The following is a 25753-nucleotide window of genomic DNA, read 5'->3' on the forward strand; positions in this document are numbered from 1 at the left end:
TGAACATGCTCCGATCCAGCATTTGTGGAACGCCTACGTCTGATTAGCTGTATCCTAGTCTGGAACAAACTGCTAAACATATGTCAACCACTCCGCCACAGAACAACGTCAGGCGCCTGGTCGAATCCGTTATAGACAGAGTTTTTCGCCAAAAAAGTTTCATAATAAAGTAAGGGAAAAAACATGAAAGCAAGTACTTTTAGCGCGGGTAGTAATCACCATCCAAATTTATGATTTCCTACCCACGTTTTTGTAGTTTTTCAAAGCCTTCGGAGCATAACCTTGGTGGTCAGATCAGCCTCATTTCGGACGTCCTGCGCAAACTGAAAGATAGCACCAACAAGATGTAGCTGAGGATGTTAAAATAGGTATACATCCGAAGACGCGATGTTGGAATTATATGGTGGGTATGGCAAAAGATCCCATTCGAGTCCATACAGAGTAAAGCCAGTGAATTCAGACACATCTGGTCTTGCATTATCTTGATGGAACATTACCTTTTTGCGCCAGAACTCAGTTCAACGTTTCTCCTTAATAGCATCGTCAGCACGGACTAGCATCTCCTTGCACACCTTACTGTCGAGGGTTTTAATCTTTTGCCAGATAATCTTTGTGAATAATGTCATTGCAATCTCATCAGATACAAAGCATGATCATTTAGTTTTTGTTAGTCAAACTGCGTTTTGCGACCCTGCCATCGGACTCACCGGGCTCAGATAAACCCCCCTTTTCAGCTTGTGTTGCTAAAGTAAATCCACTTTTCATCAAAGTGACGATCTGGTCCAGAATTCTGTCCTTGCGTTGATATTCCAGCAGATTAATGCAGGCCCGAACGCTTCTCTCCTTATCTGCTTGAGTCAGCTCATGTGGCACCCAGCGAGTGAACTTGTAGGTCAATTGTATGCAATGCATACCGCGACTAATGGGCATGGTACTAACGTCTAACTCTTTGGCAAGCTTTTAAGTGGTTGCATACTGATTTTCTTCCACAAGTTCTCGCAGGCAGGCGTCATCAACATCAGTAGCCCGGCCATAGCGCTCTGCTTTTTTAATGTCCTTGTTTTTGAACTTTCTGTACCAAACCTTCACAATGATATTTGATACAACATTAGTACTTAAAACTGTGTGTAAGATTTGGTGATATTCTGTAGCTGACGTTTTGCAACAGAACTTCAAGTATTAAATGACGGTTCTAATCCTGGTAGCGTGATAGTTCCATTTCAGACATCTTGCGCTTAATAACAACGATATTTTTTTTTACAAATTTCACAACAGCGTTCTAGAGCAAGTCTGTTTCTTTCAAATGCCAAAAAATCGTTTGGCAAAATATGATCAAAGACGCGAACGCGAACTGCTTACAGACGATATTTGCGATGGCGGGAAACTTTCGTTAAAACCTGATATCATTGTCCATGAAGGTATATTTGAATAAAATATTCTCATATTATTGAAAGTAAAATATAAATAACATGAAGGAATTTTTTTTTATTTCTAAAGGAAATAAAATAGAATATTCATAAGATATAATTGTTGTAATGTTGTACCATGATTATGCAAAAGAAAAGGGGTAAATATGAATCAGCAAATACTAACAGTTTAGCCAATAAGGATGAATTTATGTGTGTTTCAAGGACATCTTATAAAAGTATTTAAAATGCTTAAAACATAGTGTTTTCTAGAGTAGCTTGAAACTAGTATATCAGAATTTTTAATCATTTCCACTGTCTTGTATGCCGATTGGGAGTGTCTCAACGTCTCTTTATTCGTACAAGAACAGGATGATACCTCTTAAGGTAAAATCTATTCTAGTACAAAAGCTATTTTTTTGTTTCTTATTCTTTAAATTTAAAATCAGTTAAATTACTTGATAGAAAAATTTATTTTTATCTTGCAAAATTTTGCTGGTTCCATAGTTTGTTATTGGAATTGCCCTTAACGGAATGACACTGTGTTTCGAAGAAGGTTATATGAAACAAAATTTTCAAGTTAATTTCAATATTTCGTTGTCTTACCTGTGTCGTTATGCTGCACTAAGTGTTTTCATGTAAACATAATATTATGCAATGCGTATTTAATGCAAATTTCTTTCCGTGTTCAATATTCTTTTTCTCTGAAAATTAGAAATTCAGATAATTACTTGCATTACCTGGACTGAGTAAAACTATGCATTTAGATATTTTATGTATGCGATTTACCGATTGAAAATCTGTATAGAAGTCAAAACTTAAATTCGTACTTTGTAATACCAGAACTGCTTTCTAACATTCCTCAAAAAGTACATAAAATATACAGAGCTATGACTGTCTCCTGCAATCTTTAAAGCTAATTCGGTTTCAGTTTCGGGAAATAAATTTATTTCAAATATTTTTTGTCAATGTTAGTTATGCTGTCCGTCTTCAACTTGGGTATTAAAAGGAATCATGAATAACAGCTTTTCTTGTACCTGTTTTTATGAAGCATTTAATTCAATTTCGTTTGCATGGTCACGTAAGTAAATTTCTATAATAAGAAAAAATATTTTGTTATGATGAAAATCGATAATATATCGATAGAGACATAAAAAAATACACAGGCCTCAAATATATGCTTAAGGGGAATATCAATGGTAAAATGCTTATTATTTGAAAATATACGAGTACAAAAGTTAACTGTCATTTGATAGCGAATCATATACTAATTGAAAAAATACACAGAAACGAAACAAAAATTCAAATGCGAGATAAACACAAAGAATTATCTAGTATTATTAATATTTTAAGGAAAAAATTACTAATTATTTCCTACATTTATTATTAAAAGCCAGATATTTTTCTTACATTTCCTTTTCCAGCAATATGTAAAATTTAATATGTACAACAATTAAAATGCAGGGTATATACCTATAATCGTATTAAAATCGTGTCAATAATTCAGATAAATATCTAATTTTTTAGAAAATTTGACTTAAAATAAAAATGTATTTCCTTAGTAATTTTCATGTTAAATATAGCTATTACTCGTAGTTTATATCCTTCCTGTCTATTTCTATATCTATTTTATTCTTCGTTTTATTGAGAAGATATATTTTAATTTCGGCGATTATACTTATATTATTTTCAGCGAAAAAATTACGCTATAAAGTATTTTCTCCTTTTTTCCCGCATTCCTTCGTGATATAACTGGAAGCACACTCGACGCGTTTGCGGGAGGTCCGGAGTTTAAATCCTCGTGACGGCACTGAGGATTTCTTTAGCTTTCTGGTATCGAAAGAATTCTAAAATGAATCTACAGTGGCTCCCGAACTAAAATGGTGGTGGTCGATACTTTCTTCGCCACCGGGATTTTTCGATTTTGTCCCTTAACCCACAGTCTCTCTTTAAAAGGGGGTAGTATGCAAGGTAACTTATCCCTCCTTTTGGTGTGACTTTGTAGTATAATGGAGAGCACCTCGACGCGCATTCGAGAGGTTCAGATCTCGGTGAGGCCACTGCCCATTTTCTACGATTTTGCAACATGTAACCTAAACTCTACAGCACTAATGATATGTTATTTTACATTTCACGTAAAAAGTGTACATGTTTAATAAAAAATTGTCTGACACATTGCTGAAAAAGGCAAATGCATACAAATTTTATTTAGGAGATACTCACCAAAGTGCAATAATGTTTCATGTGCATTATTTCGTTTTATAGAAGGTGTTTAAAATTAAGTCAATCCAATATCACATACATTAGAATTACTCTGAACAGGATTACTCAAAGTAACTTTGCTATTTTGAGATGAGTGTAATTCCATATCCCCTAACATAAAATTATAAATTTATAGTTCTAATGAAAAAGGGAACTTCTCAAATTCTACAAAATTCTTACGTAGAACATCATTCTTATTTAATTAATTATATATATATAACTCAAAACGTAATTTAATTAATTTAAATTAAAACAAAATATGACTTTTTGCTTAAAAATCTGATATTTTTTTTAATGAGTCAGTTAATGCTATTAATAATAACAGTCAATAGGATTTTAAAAACGTTATAGATTCATTAGGTTATCTTGAAGCAGGAGTACATGAAATGTGTGCAATGCCTCGCTGGGTTTTTAATCTGGACCTATAGAATATGCGCCAAGCGTGCTATCGTTACACCACGAAAGCATGCTGGAAGGAGGTAGAAAATACCTTCTAATTCCCCCTTTTAAAGGGCGACTGGGGATGGTTGTAGGAAAAATTGTCACCCGAAAAAAAGGGAAACGGAAAAAATATCCCCGGAAAATAAGGAACGGAAAAAATGTCACCCTTCGTTTGCAATGGGAAAAATAAAGCATGTTTAGAAAGATCGCCAAGCTGGGTGATAAAAGTTTTATCTCAACAAACGTAACTTCGGATAACCGGAAACATGCGAGTAGAAGCAAGAAGATGTGTTGGCTGCTTGTTTCTTCCATGGAGCCTACCTCCATGGTTTCTTCGTTAAGGTTAAAAATAGAGGGTTGCTTAGAGGGGGGAGCTTTCGCGATGGAAGCCAGGGGGGAAGGCGGGTTGTCCAGCGTCGGTCATTGTCAGGTCTTTAGTAATTACTCTCCTGGCACCGCATGTAGTTATAGCCTTAAGCTGCGGTTTTGTGAAACATTTATTGACGCACAACAGAAAACTAATTCATCCTGAGCTTTGGTATAAGAAACAGTTGTAGATGCAATTTCAAGTTACGGTTTTCGATAAGAATAGGACTAAATTTTTTACCTAATTAATTTTTGCATAATTTTTTTTTCTCATTTGATTTTAATTAAAAGTAACGCATCTGCACAGGAAACAATTGTTTAATTTTGCACTTAAGTTTGAAAGCAAGAAAACCACAGTTATTAAAATTAAGAGGTTTATTTCAAAATTATTAGTCCCTGAGAGACTAATGTTTTCATTTTGCGATTTTGCGTCGAATCACTCTGAATGTCCGTTTTACTTTTCAAACTGTTGCCACCAAATATTGTGATAAAACAACGGTATCTAGAGCATCGAGTTTCGAATGACGTAATCCTACTGCGAATATGGGCAACTGGAAGCCCAAATTTGGAATTTGTTTTATTATCGATTTTATATTTTGTACCGAATTTTTGATTAACAAACTCAAGAATTTCAAAGCGAGCCATGGCAATGTTGTACAGAAAAAACATTTTTATCTCCAGCGCGTGAGACTGTGAATCGAAAATTCTAAAAATGTGCTCAATTTAAAATTATTTTGCGATACTGCTTTTGAACTGAATTTTATGATTTAAGTGCGAAGAATATGATATTTAATAAATAAAGGTAACACACAAAATGTTAAAAAAAGGCCCCTTTGGACGTAATTTAAAATCTGAAACCTTTCAGATTTTTTATTTTACTAAAATTTTAAAATCTAATTAAATTGGATCCTATAACCACGCGATCTGGATTTAAACATTTAATATGCAATGAACCCTCTTATGGCGACCTCTTCCAAAATAATTTCTCAGAGTAGAAATTAACAGTTGTACCGAGCATTATCTCTTTAAGACGACCACTTCCACCGAAGACCAAAATAATTAGAAACGTGGATGATCGTATTAGAGAGGATTTAATGCATTTTACAATGCACCAATGCGTAACCTACTCAGAGCCGGACCATCTAGTAGCCCATAAACGATTGGCGACCATCTCCTTAAGACGATCACTTCCAAATTTCTATGGGTATAAACAAACGCTTGCACTGAATATTATCTTTCTAGGGTGGTCATCTTCACAGAATACCAAAAATCAACTAGAAACATGGATGGATTATGATTATTCAATTATGGCAAAGTGCACGAGGGCTATCTACCTAAAGGGAGGGATGCCTTCGTGGAGAACTTTCTAAGGGAAACTGGCTCGTATACATATTACACATGGGGAAAACTACGAAAGTGCCCATGCAGCCAGCCCATTCGCAGTATTGGAATCTCGGACCAAACTACCAGTATTCAGCGTCTTTACCGCTCGGCCGCTGATAGGCTGAAATCTGATGGATGGCTGATGGATATTTTAGAAAGGATTTTTACTTATAGTAGTTATATTAATTACAACTACGTGTAAAGCTTATGGAAACTTAAAAGCGGCCGAGCGGTTAAGTTGCTGAATACCCTGATTGTTAGATCTGGGTTCGATTCCTAGCAAAGCAGCTTTTCGTGGTTTTTCCCCTATATAACGTGGTTACGAGCTAGTTTTCCTTAGGAAGCCCTCCACGAAGGCAACCATTCTCTTAGGCAGATATCTTTCATGCGCCTTGTTATAGTCAAGTAAATCAAACCAAATTAAAGAAGCTTATTCATTCTACTCTCCAAATAAGTCATACGTGGGAGCTTTTCGTATTCATAACGTAAAACGTATCAAAATGGAAAATTAAATAAATTTAATTATTTAACTTTTATCTAGAATTCCAGTTTTTAATTTATCTCTTGTTTTCAAAAATATGAGCATGAATAATTGTGTAATAAAGCATAAACCGATAACTTTGAAATTCAGAGAATAACTTAAATGGCCTTTGACCACTAGCAGCCGAGAGGTAAAAATCGTTGAATATTGGTAGTTCGACTGGGGTTCAAACCATGGCGGATGTGCTGCTTACCAGGAAATTTTCGTGTTTTTCTCCATGTGTAACATAAATACGAGTCAGTTTCTATCAGACGTATGAAATAATTTTTGTCAACTACCCGCTATAAACAGTCCTCCATGAAAGCATCCATATTCACTTCGGCAGATAATCTTATGGTACTTTGCCATAACTTAAATAATCTGATTTGATGATCATGCTAATTTTTTCTCATACTGAAGCCTGTGATGCTTTAATTAATGTTTTATTTATCATAAACTGTGTTAACTGCTTTAAATTAACCAAATCAGGATTTTTTCTGTTAGATTTCCTTTTTGAAATTTTTGACATCATTTTAGAAGCCTAAATATGTCCGATCGTTTTAGTAAGACGTATTATTTGTAACTGTTTTACATATAAGTACAGAGAATCTCATGACGGCGAACTCTAAAAGTGTTTCCTACAACATAAATAAACAAGCTTTTATACATTTGCCTCTCTAATGCAACCATCTATATAAGTGGCTTAAAGATCGCTTGAAGCGGCCGTTAGCAGTCGCATTAGAAAAGTCTCATTATATTTGCATTTTTGTGGCATTTAATAATTTCAGTTACATGTCTGCCTTATAAATTATAATATTGATTTTTCAAGGTCGTGCAACAACTTTCAATATAAATTAGAATAGTAATAATCTTTTACATTCCATTCGGATTATTGTATTCGTATGAAAGCCTTGAATCAATTGTTGATCATTATTTTGTACGTATGCTATTGCAAAAATTTAAAAATTCTTAATTATGATATTTTCCAATATTCGGGCTTTAAATGCCCAAGTTATTTAATTTTATGCCAAGATTTAAACTTTGTGCATTTACAATAAGAAGATCTTAATTCTGGAACTTTTTAACATCTGAAGCTGGTTAAAACTGGTTGAAATGTGTTGCAGTCGCAGTTCGTATGCAAAACCATTCTCGCACTGATTTGTTATATGCGTAATTTATAGCAATTTCCCTAGGTAACCAAATTTTAGATTTATATAATTTTTTTTTTAAATTGTGAAAATAAACAAAAAGAAAGGAGAACATTTTTCTTTCTTACATTATAATTATTTTCAGTTCATCTTTTATGATAAATAGTGTATTTTTCAATTTTCCTCAACTGTCAAATCTTGTTGTATTTCTAAATATCTTTAGATTATTTACAGTCCCTGCAATTTTAGAGTTTTTATGTTAAACTCTAAAATAGTTATTAGAAGAATTATTAGAAGCATTTGATGTAATTAATGACGCACGTCGCCCATAGATTCGCAAATTTTGAATTTTCAATATTGTTGCAAGCACTTGAGCAGAAAATTCGTCTTTTCTAGCAAATTGCAAATTTTAAAATTCAAAAAATTCAACTCTATCAATCCAATTTTCAGACTCAATTAAAGGCACTGAAGTTATTTAACATTTAAGAACTCTCAGTGATTTAGAACTCCCTGGAACTGGTACTCAAGAAATGATTTCAAAAATGCTCTTCTACATCTATTAATAATTGTTCTATCCCTTGAATAGCTAGTATCTACTGCATTTTCTCCTCATTTCTTCTTTGGTATTTATTTGAATCATGGCAAAGCACGGGAACTGTATGTCTAAGAGAAGGGAGGCCTTCGTGGAGGACTTAACGAAGTATGAGAAAGGGAAACTTGATTGTATTTACCTTACACATGAAGAAATAACTAAATTATCTTGCAACCAGCTTGTTTGCTGGGATTTGAGCACCTGTCGAACTATCAGTGTTAAGCGACCGCCAGAGTCGTAGCTAGGGTTTTCAGAGCCCAGGGACAACTGAAGATTTCGCGCATCTTACTGCTTGCCAAGGATGGAAAACATTTAATTCTACAATGTCGTAATATCAGTTTGGCGCCTCTTGGATTCTGCGCCGGGGGACAGATGCCCCCTTGCCCCCTTCTAGCTATGGCCCTGGAGACCGCTGGAGCGCTGATGAGCTGCATTATGTATTCTGCTTAAGAATATAGAACACAAATTACTGTCAATTTTATTATATCATCAGTGTTTGGTAATTTTCCCTATGAAAATAAAATTGTTAGAAATATGAGTGAAAAGACATGTAAATATTTTGAATTTGGATTCAATTTAATCCCCTTCATGTAACATATAATGCTGTAATTCACGTAATAATTAAAATTTTTGAATATATTAACACAAAAGGATACGGCAATGCTATTACTGCATTCGACAAAATATGTCTCGTTTACGTATATACCAATCTTTGCAGAAGGAAGAAAATTATAGCCAATGCAGAAAATTTCTAAATTCAATTTCACCAGATAAATTTTACATAAAATAATAATAAAAAAAAATTTTCAGTACACATAAATAATTAATTGAATGAATGTAAATTTTTACTGCAGAATACATAAACTTATTTTCAGCTCAATGTAAAATTGTTCCCACGCAAAATTTATATTATAAGAAAAAGTTAAATGTCTGTTATGTCGAATATTTCTTCACTTAGACTGCAGAGACATTCGATATTTTATGAAAGCAGGAGACTTGAAAAATGAGCAACCCCCTCTCCGGGAATCGAACCGCGGATCTCTGGAATACGCGCTCAGCGTGCAGACCACTACACCACGAAAGCACGTCAAGAAGGCTCAAATCTAAAATTTATGCATATTTAGTATTAATTCTATATTTTGCATATTAACATTTAAAAAAAATACCTGACTAAATTACTCCTGGACGGTTGTGTATAAGCCTATGGTTTGTTTGATCAAGTGCGACTCATTTGTAAAGTATTGAATAGTGTACTCGCTTGCAAAACCTTGTGAATTTTATGTTTCTTGAAAAATAGGCAATACTAAGTATGATTGCTAAATATTACATTCTTTTTAAGGGAACATTATAGTATAATAATAAGAATATTTTCTCCTGGGATATACTTTTATCAATGATATGTTACTGTAGCGCAGTTTTGCTAAATTCCTATAAATCAGTTCTAATTATTCTAAGCTGATTTACTAAGACTTGAAATGATGCTCAAGGCCGGCGCTAGACGTTTTGCCGCACGGTGCCTGCTTTACAACTTCAAAATTCTGCCGCCCAGCTCTTTCCAAAGTTCTAAAAATTTTGCGTTCTCTCAATTCTGCCGCCCGGTGCGGCCGCACCGATTGCATATGCTCTGGCACCGGCCATGATGATACTAGGAATGACTAGGAAACGATAATTCAGATAATACTTATTATCTGAATTGTCATTTCCTCATAAACATGATGCTTATTAAAAATTACAGATGTTTTAATTAATAACAACCTTAAAAACTGGTTGTTAGTAGCTTTAATTTTGACTCCATACACTTCAACAATTAAAAAAGCCAAAAGATAGGAAGTTTCCTTGTCAGCCCTTTTTGAGTCCTTTTCTAATACTGCTAAAATTCTGCATGATATTTGTTTTAGAACTGCTAAGAAACTGCTAACAAAATTTTAAATACAAAAGTTATACTGCAATTTTAAGTCTGAAAAGTAATTAATTCAGACTTGAAAGCTCTTGAAACATAGAACTTGAGCTCAAAACAATAAGAATAGAATTTTGCATTCATTTTTTTTAATTATAGGATTGTTGCTTCATTGATAACAATGTTATAAATAGTTCATTTAGAATTACACTACAATTGCTGCATTAGAATCCATATTTCTTACTAATAATTTAAACATGAAAAATGAGAACTATAATATTTATATGTACTTTTTAATCTCCAAAGTCATAATAAAGTTTTCTCATAAATAGGAAATTGACTGTTTTCAACAGTTTTCACCTCTTCGTCAAGAAACATTTCTTTTACGGTCCTAATTAAAAATTACAGAACAGCAGAACATAATCTATCTCACGAAATTTGCTAAAACAAATTCTTTCGCGTTAATTTTGAATTTTATTTACCTAAAATTTATTCAATATTTCGAGTTCTGGATAATCAAATTAGCGGTATCATTCTAAAGCTGCAAAATGTAATTAAGAAGCTCAGCTTCGTTTTTAATGATTCATTTTACCACGCCACTGGGGGGAAAAAAAAAAAAAATATCTGGGTTTTCAGATTTTCAATTACGTCCAAAGGGCGTTTTTTTAATGTTTTGTGTGTTACCTTTATTTATTAAATATCATGTTCTTTGCACTTAAACCATAAAATTCAATTCAATAGCAATGCCGCAGCATATCTTTAGAATTTCCGATACACAGTTCCGCGCGCTGGAGACAAAAAGGTTTTTCCCACCCGTAGAGTGTTCCCATTGCTCCCTTTTAAATCGCTGAGTTTGCTACTCAAAAATTCGTTAAAGTTTTGCAAAATATAAAATCGATAATAAATCAAATTCCAAATTTCAAATTTGGTCTTCCACATGCCCATATTCGTAGGAGGATTACATCATTCAAAATTCGATGGCTCTATGTACCGTTGTTTTATCACAATGCGAGAAATATACATACATTTATGCAGATTTTTCATTATTTAAAGGAAAATCTGAAAGCTTTCATATTTCATATTGCGCCCAAAAGGATTTTTTTTAACGTTTTGTGCGGTACCTTTATTTATTAAATATAATGTTCTTCGCACTTTACCATAAAATTCAATTCCACAGCAATATCACAAAATATTTAAAAAGCGCAAAATTTAAGAATTTCCAATACACAGTTTCGGGCGCTGGAGATACATTTCTTTTTTCGTACAGTGTTCCCGTTGCACGCTTTTAAATCGATGAGTTTGTTAATTAAAAAATCGTTAAAGTTTTGCAAAATTGGGAATAGCTAATAAAACAAATTCCAAATTCGGAATTTCAAGTGCTCATGTTTGGTTGGAGTACTACGTTATTCAAAATTGGATGGCTCTAGGTACTGTTGTTTTTTGAAAATGCGAGAAACATTCATGCATTCATGCAGAATCTTCATTATTTAGTTTCTTTAAATATAATGCATGGCAATAATATTTTGTAGCAACAGTTTGAAAAGTGAATCAACGCAGAAAGTAATAGCCCTTTGGGTCTAACGCCCCTTTGGGCTAAAAAAAAAATAAATAAATAAATGTTAAATTAGCAAGTTAAAAGTCAGAAACAGCAACATTTAACCGATAAGAAAGTCAGAACTCTTTACGACCTCGCTCGAAAAGTGAAATTTTGAATAAAATGATAATTTTGCTTCTTTATTAAATTATTCTTATAACAGGGCTTGCATGAATGGATTATATTCTACTACAAGAAATTTTTTCATACCAATAAATTGCCAGAGTTAGAGACAGAAAGTACAGTAAACCCTTTCTAAGATGACCACAGGTTCATAAGATTTTGGGCTTTTGCGAATTAGAGAAATAGCTCTCAGCACCGATGTCCAAGTTCTCAGAAATACTGATCATCATAGGAAGATAATCACCAGAAGAAAGTTCACTGTTCACATTCGGAAGTGCATTATTCTATAAATGAAAGTACATTAAGCCGATTCGATTGCGTGTATGGCCGTATCTATTTATATATAGGAAAAATTTTAATATAAAATAAATATAGTGTAAAATATATGTTACCGTTAAAGCGTATAATTAAGTTATTTCCTCGAATAAGTAAGTATTTGGCGGGAGGGGGGGGAACTAGCCAAGCCGGTTTAGCTAATTATTTTAAAATAACTATATTAATTAGTATAGAATATAATATTCTATAAACTAACTAATGATCAATGCCGCCCAGACGGTGTAGTGGTTAGGGTCGCCAACTGCGATACCCTAACGGCTTGGGTTCGAATCCAGGGAAATGCATAGTGCTAATTGTCCGTCCCTTCATAGGAGGCAAAGGTGGCCCACCTATTAGGTGACTGCATGATAAAGTGACAACTGCTTCTGGTCAAGTCGAAGTCGGCTGAGGGGCCATCGTTCATATTAAAAAAAGGAAAAAAAAAAAAAAAAAAAACTTAATAACAAACAAAAATCTCAAAGGTTTCAGGTTTTAAACTACATCCAAAGAGGGCGTTTTTTTTAACGTTTTGTGTGCTACCTTTATTTATTAAATATGTTCTTTGCACTTAAACCATAAAATTCATTTAAATAGCAATGTCGCAAAAGAATTTTAAAAAAGCATATCTTTAGAAGAATTTCCGATACACAGTTCTGCGCGCTGGAGATAATTTTTTTTTTCGTATAGTGTTGCCATTCCTCGCTTTTAAATCGTTGAGTTTGTTAATCAAAAATTCGTTAAAGTTTTACAAAATATGAAATAGATAATAAAACAAATTTCAAATTTGGGCTTCCAGATGTCCATATTCGCAGGAGGATTACGTCATTTAAAATTCGATGGCTCTATGTACTGTTTTTTTATCACAATGCGAGAAATATGCATATATTTATTCAGATTTTTCATTATTTAATTTCTTCGAATATAATGCAGGACTCTAACATTTGGTAGCAACAGTTTGAAAAGTGATTCGCCGTTTATAGTGATTCAACGCAAAATCGCAAAACGAAAAGAATAGTCCTCCAGGATCAAATTGTCTCTTTGGACTTTAAAAAAAAAAAAAAAAAAAAAAAAAAAAAAAAAAAAAAAAAACACCCACCTAATGATAAATCGTTAAAGTGGAAAAAAAAAATGACACTATAAAATATCTGTCGTTTTATAAATTAACTGATGATAAACCGTTAGTGTTTAGAAAATTATATTTCATATTACGGATAGATTAAATAATAACGGAATGCATAATATAATATTATTGCTAGATTCGTTGAACCGTAATAAAAAATAACGGACGCCAATAGTTCTGTTTAGCAGCTTTCGTGTGCCGTCTTTACTGACAATTCGTCATTTATCAACACTTTAATGTGAACAAGCTGTTAGCTTCCAGTTAGGGATGGATGAAATTTAGTTTAAAGACCGGCAATCATTATTTAACAGAGGAGAAACATTTGCTCCCTGTGAATGCTTTCCTTCCGGGTGAGGTGGGTCGGTTTCTTTAAGGAAACGGGTGAAGCAAACCACGGGGAGAACATACAGTTTTCCCGCAGGCAAGTTGGAAAAACCTGCTATCGAAATGACCTTGCTCAGCTGCAGCCAGCTCAACGTCTTACCCTTAAAACCTCCCTCAAGAGAGCCCGCTATAACCCTGCCCGTTTAGCAGGTTTCCCTATCTCCAATCGGCGACATGATTTGGCGAGATTTTAGAGTTCCTTTTTTTCCGTTCCTTATTTTCCGAGTGACATTTTTTCCGTTCCTTATTTTCCGGGGATATTCTTTCCGTTTCTCTTTTTTCCGGGTGACATTTTTTCCGCACACCACTGGGGATTAGGGACCCAGTCTCCAAATCCTGGTGGTGGTGAATTTATTGTCCACCATCTTTTAGTTTAGGCGCCACTGTAATATTCTATCTAAATTAGAGCTCCTTGAAAGCTAGAATACTAAAGGACTACGTAGCGACTATTCGCTGAGTTCTTGTAAGTAAGAAGTCTAAAGAAGGTTAAATTAACTTTTATTCCAACTCAAAATAAATGAACAGATGGCTCCTACTCGGGGTTACAAAAAGCCTCCACTTGGGCTTTAACTATATAAAACTAATCTAATACTAAATAAAATTAATCAGCCGAAGCTGCACAGAGTCAACTAATGGCTTTTATTTAAGATCAAATACTAGCCGGCACGTAACAGTACGGCCGTATAACAGTAAGCTTTAGACTGTCAACAAAAACGTGGTCGAAAGGCAGAACACGCTCTGCTACTGAAGTGGCACAGACATCAGCTTAAATACTCGTTTCTACCTCATTTATATAAATCGTAATCCTGAAGACTCATTCTGGCAGGGAAATGTAGATGAGAAATGAGAATGTATAGGAAAGGCTTGTTCCAAAATCAAAATTACTGTTAGAAAAATCAACAGTATACTGCCCCTATTCCATATTGTTATTAATTTTCAAAACATTTAAATAATCAATGAACAAAATATTTAAAATCCTAATTAGGGATCTTTTTCATATGCACAATGAGTTTCAAACGTTTTCTATTAAAACGATATTTGTTATATAGGACATTAATTTTTAAAATCATCTCCAATTCTTTCTTTGCAATCGCCAAAAAGGAGTTTTAATCAGGTTTTCAGTGACTGGAAAATATACTTTCGAAACTTCCATATTAGTATTTATGAATACTAAATACAGAATAAATGAGTACGAGTGAAAACAATGACAGTTTAAAATTTCTTAAATACAGCAAAAATGCTGAGAACATAACATAGAATAATATATTAAAGCATTTTCGTATTAAATAAATTTGTCTGAACATTCTCATTGTCTTCAGCAAATATTATTAACGCCATAGAGTACGCCCCTGGTTCTCTAACGAACTAAATAATGTTTACAGTTAAAAAACGGCCCATTAACATACTTGTGACCTGTGCTATATTCAACCTTTGTTTTCAGTTCGCAGTGATCTGTCTGAAATAATTTTTCTGATGTGTTAAATTGATGTTAACTCTCGTCGAGCGGACAGAGAGAAGGAAGTATTTTTTATTGCTCAATGCTGATGTTAATTCATCAAGCGCATGGAAAGAATTAAAAAAATTTTTATTACTAGATGATTCCTCTCAGACTGTTTTTGATTACTGTCATTTTTGAAAACATTACTTGTAAGCGTAAACATTGAACAGCTGAGTTCATCCACGACACACAAGCGTTTTTCTCTTCGCCTTTCTTAAGCATATTAAGCAAGATACTAAAGTCCCTGCTAATACTAGAAATAATAACCAAAGTAAAAATAGGTAACTAAAGTAAGCAACTCATGCGTTAAAGGTCATTCATCTCCCAATATCGGCACACCAGCGGCCGAGCGGTAAAGTCGCTGAACACTGGTAGTTCGGTCCGAGGTTCGAATCCCGCGAACGGGCTGCCTGCATGGGTGTTTTCGTGGTTTTTGCCCATGTGTAACGTGTATACTAGCCAGTTTCCCTTAGAAAATTCTCCACGAAGGCATCCCTCCCTTTAGGCAGATAGCCCTAGTGTGCTTTGCCATAATTAAATACACCACACCACACCATCTCATAATATCTTAAAATTAATGTCAAAACAATTCTCATTATGCAAATCGTAAAATAAGATCATAATAATCAGGCTTATAATATGCTATTGTTTACATTAATGAATCTTAAAATTGACCATTTTAAATACACAAAAATAATATCTTACCTTTTTCCAAAATAAAAAGTTTTGAAACTTAGTATTCCACTTTACATTGTTTTACGAACTATTGATATCCATAGCTTCAAAATAAAGAATAATTGAATTAAACATATTGATATTTTCTAATGTTTTCAAGTACTCTGTTAGCATTTTGTGTGTCAACAGTTCGTAGAAAATTTATGAATAAGCATGTCAAAAGAGCAAGCAATTTAAATCCAAAATATATATAGTATAGCAAATAAATATATAAAAAAATTTATTTATTATTATTTTTTTTTAATCCAAAAGCTTTCAGATTTTATATACGCGGAAAGAGGCGTTTTCTTTTCTTTCTTTCTTTTTTTTTTCCTTTACACATACATACACGTTACGAGAGCATTTGGGCTAACGCCGTTTGGGGCCAGAAATATTTAAAAACCAGAATATTTATATCTTAAGAATTTTCGGATAGATTTTTGTTCGCGCGCTAGAGATGAAATATGTTATTCCGTACAGTGCTAGCTTTGAAATCATGGTTTTTATCAAAAACTCGTTAAAGTTTAAAAAATATGAAATAGATAAAAAAAACAAATTCCAAATTTGGGCTTCCAGATGCCCATAATCGAGTGGAAGACTATGTTATTCAAAATTTGATGTCTTTAGGTACTGTACACCGTCATATTGCTTTTCATGTATTTTCAACATTTTATTAAATCACACAGCATATACTAAGTTTAGACTTGTTAATGGCACCCTGAAAGTAATTAGATTATTAAATAATTAAGTAAATTAGATTTCTATGCTAGTCATTTGAAGATCTTATATCTTAGGTCTTGAATATCTTAGATATTTACAGATGTAAATCCATCTCCAAGTAAGGAGAAAAAGTGCTTACAATTATATTTCGTCTTTCAAATTTTTTCAATACGTATCATATATGTATTGACAGACATATAACTGCGTGTAGCAACTCTTTGGTAATAAAACAAAAAAGAACTCTAGGCAGGAAAATTATCTGAAAATTCAAAATGAGTTGCAACTACTATTTATTTTGATGTACAGTTATGTATGTAAATGTAGTATTTAGTCAGCATATTTACCTCGTTAGATTGGAAAATCGTTTGCGTTGCTGGATTTCTTTGGCAACACGGTGGCGTTCGGATAGTTTCTGCACATAACATATTCGCTTCGTGTCACGGAGAAGGACTAATATTTACAGATCACAATGTTTTATATTTTTTTCACTTTCATAAACTAAATTTTATAGATGAAGAATTTTTTTTTTTTTTTTTTTTTTTTTAAACGGAGATATGTTATGAGTCTTAAAACGGCATCTTGCGTCGAACCACTATAAACGGCTCTATCACTTTTCAAGTCGTTGCCACCAAATATTATTGCTCTGCATTATATCTGAGGAAATTAAATAATGCACAATCTGCACGAATGTATGTATGTTTCTCGCATTGTGAAAATACAACAATACCTACAGCCATCAAATTTTGAATAACGTAGTCCTCCACCCGAATATGGGTACCTGAAACCCCGAATCTTAAATTTCGAATTTTTTCTATTATCTATTTCATATTTTTTAAACTTTAACGAGTTTTTTTTATTAAGAAATTCAACGATTTCAAACAGTGTATGGTAACACACTGTTTGGAATAACATATTTTATCTCTAACACACGCACATGAAACTGTCCATCCGCAAAATTCTAAAGATATGCTGTTTTTAAATATTTTTGGCCCTAATCCCAATAATTAAAATTATTAGAAACATTATCTGAGGTAGTATTTTCTGTCGTTGCGCATCACGGCACTCTTTATATGAAATTCGTAACCACTTTTTCATACATTTGCCTATCGACGTACCTATAATACACATTAAATTTCCTAAGTTTTTGCTGTTGTTTCTCTTCAAATTTTTTTTAGACTAGCAGTCAAGCAAAATAGTAATTTTTTAACAGACTGGCTAGATCGAGAGTGTGGTGATTTGATTAAATGTCTGCTGTCAAACCTGTGCGCTCAGATTTCTTTGTCAGTCTACAGAGTGCTGTTTCATTATATGCGCATTTATGTACAGAGACTGCACGAAGCTTTCAACAGTTCTGTGTAAAACATTCATTGTTCTTGCAATGAATTTTTCACAATCAAAACTTGCTGTTCCTTTGTCTCGTTTCGTATCGACTAAATTGCAATGGAGGTGCGAAATGAGCTGTGTGGAATAAAATACAGTGTCACCAGGCGAAATAAAACGTGACATTTTGAAATCGGAACATTTATCACTTTAAAATATGTAAAAATATTTTCCAATTTCTAACAATAAAGCACTTTTTCTGACATTATATCCGACGCTTTTGTTGGGCTATGCTATGTATAACATTAGAACAGTAAGCAAGCATTTCAATAAAGAGAGCGAATAAGTAATACAGAATAGTTAATTAATATGTATGTAAATTAATAATTATGTAAATTAATCAAGTTAAAAAGATAAAATAATTATAATGTATTTTTATAATTTAGGTACTTTTCCTACTTGCAATTTTTTACTTTATGGCTGGAGCAAATAGTAATAACGCAAGAAATTTCAGCAAAGTACCTGTACCCATTCCTGTCCCTGTACTTGTACCTAGAGGATAATACCGTCTTAGAAAAATTTGATGATTCATACCTGGATAACGTCTATAAGTTATTAATACAATCAGAGATTATCTCAAGGACAGAACCATTGAAAGCTAAATTCGCTCCAATCAAATTGTCGATTAACTTCACTGCTTTGAATAAAATCAATGTGTCACTAATTAGAGTATTTTAATGTAACAACCAATACAAATAAAAATAATAAATCAGTCAAAATGCTCTCCTGCTTTCTTCTCCTTTTCAAATACATTTGCACATCTTAAAGTTCAAGATGCTGCTACGAATTTTGTACATAGATAGATGATTTTAGTGCAGTTATATGTAAAATCGTTGCATTTTTCTGTGTAATGTAACATGAAAATCTAGAAACGCAAAGCATCCCGGAAAAGTGAGAAAACATGAACAAATCTATTCAATATTGTGTAAATTGTTACTTCTCTAATTTGGCGAGATATCGCCAAGCTGGCATGGTTCTGGCGACTAATGTATTTTTTGTCTGGTCCTTGTGTTACCATAATACATACTGTAATGGAATAACTGTTCTTCCAGTAATTTCGAGAAGCAGAAAGTACTAGAAATATCTCGGAGGCCGGGTGAAAGCTATATAAAGACCGGAGAGAACATATGATCTCAATTGTTCGTTCAGAGTGTGTCAGAGTACTGCCTCATAAAATGTGTAAGTGCCCATAGTATGTAGAGCTATGCTTTGAGCTGCAAGGAGCATAGTAACTATATCTGTAGTTCTAGAACTTAAAGTACTGAACAGTATGAAATGTAAATAGTATAGTGTGTATGGCATCAAGTACAGTGTATAACGTATCTAGTGCATGTAGAGCAACGTGATGAAAGGTATTAGGCAAAGAAATTTTAAATATTGCTCTGTACGGAATGTATTGTGCTTCATGTATAAAATTCTGCTATTATAAACGATTGCCACATATAAGTCGATTGCCACATAACTTTGTATGTAGTGCCACTGTGCTTTGTATGTTACAATCATAGCAATAAGTAATCATTGCATGTTTCCGCATTCTGTATTTTTAAATTTTTTAACGGTTTAAAGTTCTTTGTATTGCGAATAATGTTGTATATAATCAAGAGTTATTACCAAGTGCCTATGTTTATATAATCAAGAGTAATGTTCAATGTAATATGTAGCTAACATTTGAAGTGTATTAAGTGCAGAAATGAGTTTTGTCTTAAGTACAATGCAGTGTTCAATGTAATATCATTATGAAAATTATAATTTGTTGAGTGTTTTTATATAGCAGTGTGTCAACGTACAATATAACTAGGAGATTGTTTATTTACGAAGTTATTTTTGGTAAGTTTTCAGAGTAAATCAAAATTTATGCAAGAATGAAATTTTACCATATGTTATTCAAAGGCAGTATGGGATGTACTACTTCCTCAAATCTGTTTACCTCTCTTTTGTAGGTTATCAGTATAGCATAAAGTAACCAACATGTATTTATGCATTGTGTAATTTGTTTATAATGTGTAATTTTGCTCTTTATTTAAGCCTGTTGCATCAAAAACTATGTTCTATATAACCAAGTTATGAACCATATAATGAAGTTATATCTTATATAATCAATTACATTATTAAGAATCTATGTTGAATTGGCAAGAGTAATGTTCAGCATAATATGTAGCATAGAATATATAGTGTATTAAGTGTAGCAATGAGTTTTGTAAATGTGCCTTAAGTACAGTGCAATGATCAATGCAATGCATATTATGAAATATATAGTGTAACGAGTATGCGTAGCAATGTGTTAACATGCGATGTAACTAGGACAATGTTTAATTATAAAGTTATTTTTGGTCTTCTTTCAGAGTACAGCAAACTTTCTGAAACAATGAGCTTTTAGAACAATGTTATTCCACCAAAAGTAGTATGAAATGTATTGTGTGCTCAGATCTGTTACCTGTACTTTGGATATTCTACTTTATGCAATGCGTGTAGAATAATCTGATACTTTGCTTTTGCATTACCATATAATGTCTTGATTTCGGAGTGTAACTTTAGACAGTTGCGAGATCCGAACGATACCCGATTAGTCTATGCAAGCCGCCCGAGTGTCCGGACTTGCTCTCACCTGTCACATGTTACTTTAAGTTATAAAGTGATGGTTTGCCAAAAGTGCCAAAAGTTGCCAAAAGTGATGGTTTATCTTGTAAAGCACGAGAAGTGAGTTTATGCTTCCAAAGAAACTCAAACTCTATAGCACACAAAACTACTTTTAAGTTTTGGTATTTATCAATATATCTGTAGCTTTTCTCGTTTAATTTATAAAATACATTAAAATATAATCTAAATTTAAATGAATGTATATATGTACATATCGAGCTTTTGGAAAGGAGAGGTGAAAGAATACTTTTTTTAAAGAAAAATTTTATGGCCATAACTTATAAATGTAAACTTTGATAATTATACAATACTGGAGGCAGTCACCTTTATTAAGGAATTGAAGTTTCTATGTGTAATTGTATTTAAGCATCCCACAGCCATAAGCAAGTTGTCACGTTGATTTTTTCCATTTTTGTCAAAGTTTATATTGTTTGTTACATACCAGGTATTAAGCTCTAAATTTCATTTTACATTGCTTTGCAAATAAGAAAATATGGGTTATTTTAGAAGTGTTAAACAATTAATTCAAATTTCATGAATCTGTACAAGGAAATTTTAGTTTTATATTATTAACATCAATTTTTATGAAAGACTTTCAAGCTAAGGACTGCAAAATATTATGATTATGATATTTAAGCAAAGATTTTTACAGATTTTACGCACATGTACGTAGCCATGTATGTATCTGGCATAACTCAGAAACGCGTTGCCTCAGAAAGTTGAAATTTTGTATATAGGACTACTATAACATGTAGATGTGCACCTCCTATTTTGGTTGCAATCGGCCGCACCAAAAGCATGTAAATACATGAATATATATATCACTGTCTTACTCGGCTCAGTGAGCTCTATTATTCTTATATGTCTGTAAATTGTGCATTTTTACTTCCTTGTACGAAGTAAAAAGGAAGTATTGTAATCGCGAAAAGTTTTAGGTATCATATTTGAACGAAAATATCCATTTTGACCGCTATCGAATGCAATTTAACGATATTTTTGCGCGACATCTGTACGCAAGAACAGAATAAAGGGCACCTCCCCCCCCAAAAAAAATTATAAAACTGATTCAAAATGGATTCTAAAGACATTTTTTTCGTGGCATCTGTATGTACGTACGTATGTATGTATGTATCTCACATAACTCAAAAACGAATGGCCTCAGAACGTTGAAATTTTGTATATAGAACTGCTATAAAATGTAGTTGTGCACCTCTCTTTTTGGTTGGAATCGGTGGCACCGAACGTTCTGTTACCCGGCTTGGTGTGCTCATTTTTTTTATTTTTATATATTGGTATATTGCACATTTTTTGTTTTAAAAATGGTTGAATTATGTTGTTCTTACTTCCGGTTAAGGTTTTCACGACTTTAGTTAATCTACATGCAATAATTATAGAATTATAAAAAAATTAAAAGTTGTTTAAGTGCGGATAAGCCTAATTTTTGTTTACCATAGCAGCCATATTTGCGTATATGGCTGCTGTGGAGTATGAAATGTAAATAGTATAGTGTGTATGGCACAAAGTACAGTGTATAACGTATCTAGTGCATGTAGAGCAACGTGATGAAAGGTATCAAGAAATTATGAATATTGCTCTGTACGGAATGCTTCGTGTATAAAATGCCGGTTAGCTTAGCAGACTAGCTGGAAACTTAGCAGAATTTCCGGTTAACTGGAAACTTAGCAGAATAGTGGATTTGTTTCCAATCTAGAGAAACTAAGCTTCGCAACAAGAAAAATAACGTCTTCTTTTATTATTGCAAATGCTTAATCCAGTCTCCAGTTATTAAATTATCCCATATATTGACTCTGCATAGCGTCCACAATAAATTATGTTAGTTTCGACGCTTTCAGTATCTTTTGGCAATGTGAGACGTAATAGTAAACTTTCAGTTTTTTTGTGCACCGAAAAAAGCTGCCTTCTTACCTGCTGGCTGAATTGCTTGTTTTAGCGTAGAAACTCTAATTTTAATTGTAAAAGTTGTTCTTTAAATTGTTTTAACTGTATTTGTGTTTTATATTTTTCAATATTTAATTAAAATATTTTGAGGTTTTATTTACTTTTGCCTTGTCGCAAAGTGAGAACTGAATTAATTGAATGAGAAATGTATCTTTAATGAAATTCGAGGAAATAAATTTAAACGAAATGCAGGAAAAAAATGCATATAATTTAATACGTACAAGGACCAAAATGTCGCTAAGTTTGGCAATGTTTGGTGATTTCTCGTCAAATTTTGCGTAAAATTATCGCTAAAACAATCGCCAGCTTGGTGATAACTCGTCAATTCACCAAGATAGCCATGTACTTGATGTTAAAGAGACTTGCCCCTGTATTCTTATTTTTCCGCCAAAGCATCACCTATTAAGATTTTCATGTTACATTAAGCAAAAATATACTACAATTTTTCATATAATTTCACTAAAACTATTTACATATGTACAAACTTCGTACCAATATTAATATTCTAAATATGATTTGGTTTCTTAGAATAATTGCGAATTTACAACGGGCATGCATCTTGCATTAGGAACTTACTCGAGTATATCATTTGACGTATTATGAGTAGGCTTAATTCATTGGTATTGATTTCATTGAATGATTTCATAATGCATACGGAAGGCTAGGTAAAGGGTCGAGCATTTTTATGTAATTTTCTAGATTCGCAAATTTATTGTTCAACTCAGAAACTCTGGCACTGCACAGTTCTTTCACTTGTGCCATATTTAATTTATTTCGTGAAATCCGTTGGGATCAAATTTTTCTCGCTTATGATATTCATCAGCTGCTATCCTAATTTGGTTACAGAAACAAGTTTGTGCATGAATTCTGGGCCACTTAGTGGAAAAAAGAATGAGTATAATGTTTGAAAGACGCATTTTCCTGCATTTTAAATTAAAGGTGTTTAGATTGCAGATTCATTAGGTTATTTTGAAGTTGGAGAGATGAAAAACTGAGCAGTGCCCTCGCCGGTACTCGAACCACGGACCTCTCGAATACGAGTCAAGTATGCTGATCACTACACCACGAAGGCATGCTAAGAAGGCAGGAGAAATACCTTTTATACTCCCCCTTTTTAAGGGCGACTGGGGATTAGGGGACGCAGTCGCCAAATCCTAGTGATGGAGAATCAGCGTCCACCACTTTTTTTTTTAGTTCAGGCGCCACTTTAGAGTCATTAGGTTATTTTGAAGCAGAAGAGTTGAAAAAGTAGCAATGCTCTAGCCGGGACTCGAACCATATATCTCTCGAATACGCGTCGAGTGTGCTGACCACTACACCATGAAGGCATTCTAAAGAGCCGGGAGATATACCTTATAAGGTGAAAAAGTAATGAAGTTTATTTCTGTTTCTGCCTAGGATGTTGTGCGGTTAATTTCGACACCTCACTATAAAAATGTGATAATGTGCAACGTAATTTGGCCTTTTAAAAAGAATGCATGCCCACGATTCGAAATTTTAAATAAAGTTATTTTACGTTTAAAATTGGTCATTTCATTAATGTTTAATAATTAATCCCTCCAGTAAGACCTTTAGAACCTCCTCAAGATCTGTTTTAATTACGTTCTGATGAATTAGATACATACATCAAAACCTTTCATAATATTTTTAAAAAGTGAGCACAAAACAAATAATTAACAGAAAAGGAGATCTTCAACTAAATAATCTTATGCAATAAGTGGCAAGAAAATTTCACGGTACTGCAATATATTAGATTGAGAAATTTTTATTAGTCGAATAAAACTTTAGTAGTATTTCCTTCTGCTAGATATAATGTATTGAACTTTGATCCCATTTAATTTTCGCAATAAATTTTTAAAACTAAAAGTACTCTATATCTGTGTAACAGTGATAATACTCTGAATAAACACTTGAAACCAGCCAAGTAATAATTCCCTATCTGAGTTTAAAATGCAGCATAGATATCAAAATATATGGAAAAGTATGGCATTGGAAGGTTATCTTAAGATTAACGGACAATGTAATTTTCCCATATATGAGGAAAAGACTTTGAAACATTCAAATGGCGGCCCGCGTATAAACATATATTTTCAGCAAAATGTTATAAAGATGGATGCAATTTGTTAGTTTTTACACAAACTTAACTATTCATTAAAGATGAGCACAATTTTTGTTCTTATGTGGTGTATAAATGAGGTTTGAAAAAGTAAAGACAAATTAATTTCACATTTTCAGGTTGTCTTGCTACTTGGAATTTTGCTTTTTCTTATGACCGAAGGGAACTCCGATTATCAACGTAAGACGGAAATTCCTATTGATGACTTCACTGAAGAAGTTAAGAAAGTACTTGTTAAGATATACTCTAAGAAATAAACATCATAAATTCTTTTTCGTGTATTACCTAAGTTTTTCAAGAAACCAGGTTTTTGTCTCTTATAGCATGGAAAATAAAATTACTTAAATGTGTTGCATGTTTGGTCTGAAAATCTTTAACATATAATAATTATCTAAAATATTATATGTATAAGACTATTGGGTTGATAACATGAAAAATGATAAGAAAGACATATTTCTGAAATAAAAGCATATGAAAAATATCTCGTAATTGATGTTAATATTAACATTTATTGCGCAAAAGAAAATCATCTTATTGGCGCAAATGTTCTTTTATTTTTTTCATTACAAATAAAATATTTTACAAATGTTAAGATGAATTTTAATTACCGTGAGCTTTCACTTGTAATTTAATGGGAAGGCAAAGCACAGTTCATTATACTGAAAAACATAATTCAAGCGTTCTCTCTCAAAAGCAACAATTAATGCTTTAATGAGATACAAAATGAAATTTCACCTCTGTTGTCTAACTTCAGATTTCAAAAGTTTCGTTCCGAAAAACGACTTAATATTTAAACGACTTAATATTTTAAACGATTTAAATATATTACTAAATTAATTCACTTTTAATTAAAAGGAACCTAAATTGTTGAATCCTAGAAATAAATTCCTGCTCAGAACATTCATATTATTACTGCAATAACCCAAAGAGCTAGTTACAATCTAGAAAAGGATTATTAGAAAATATGTGAGAATTATCTCAAGAACAAAACTCAGAAACTATAATATACATTTATGATCAATCATATATATATATATATAGAGAGAGAGAGAGGAGAGGTGGCCAACTTCTATGTACATATGACCGGCATTTTGTTCTAAAAACATCTGTAGCAAAATCTTAATATCAAACACATTAAACTCGTGTCATGTATAGAGATAAGTGATAATTGGGAAAAG

At 32.8% G+C, this 25753-nt stretch overlaps 1 long non-coding RNA gene across 1 annotated transcript; it reads left to right on the plus strand.

The window, feature by feature from the left end:
* Window positions 1-1717: 1717 nt before the first annotated feature.
* Window positions 1718-24925, plus strand: LOC146996545 (uncharacterized). Its single transcript, XR_015042207.1, has 2 exons — window positions 1718-1793; window positions 24695-24925. It is a non-coding gene; the product is annotated as an uncharacterized LOC146996545 (long non-coding RNA).
* The last annotated feature ends 828 nt before the right edge of the window (window positions 24926-25753 follow it).

Source organism: Stegodyphus dumicola, chromosome 7 (genome assembly GCF_044657685.1).
Source record: "Stegodyphus dumicola isolate Sdum_Otavi_A_Nest chromosome 7, ASM4465768v1".
In the NCBI taxonomy this organism is placed as follows: domain Eukaryota; kingdom Metazoa; phylum Arthropoda; class Arachnida; order Araneae; family Eresidae; genus Stegodyphus; species Stegodyphus dumicola.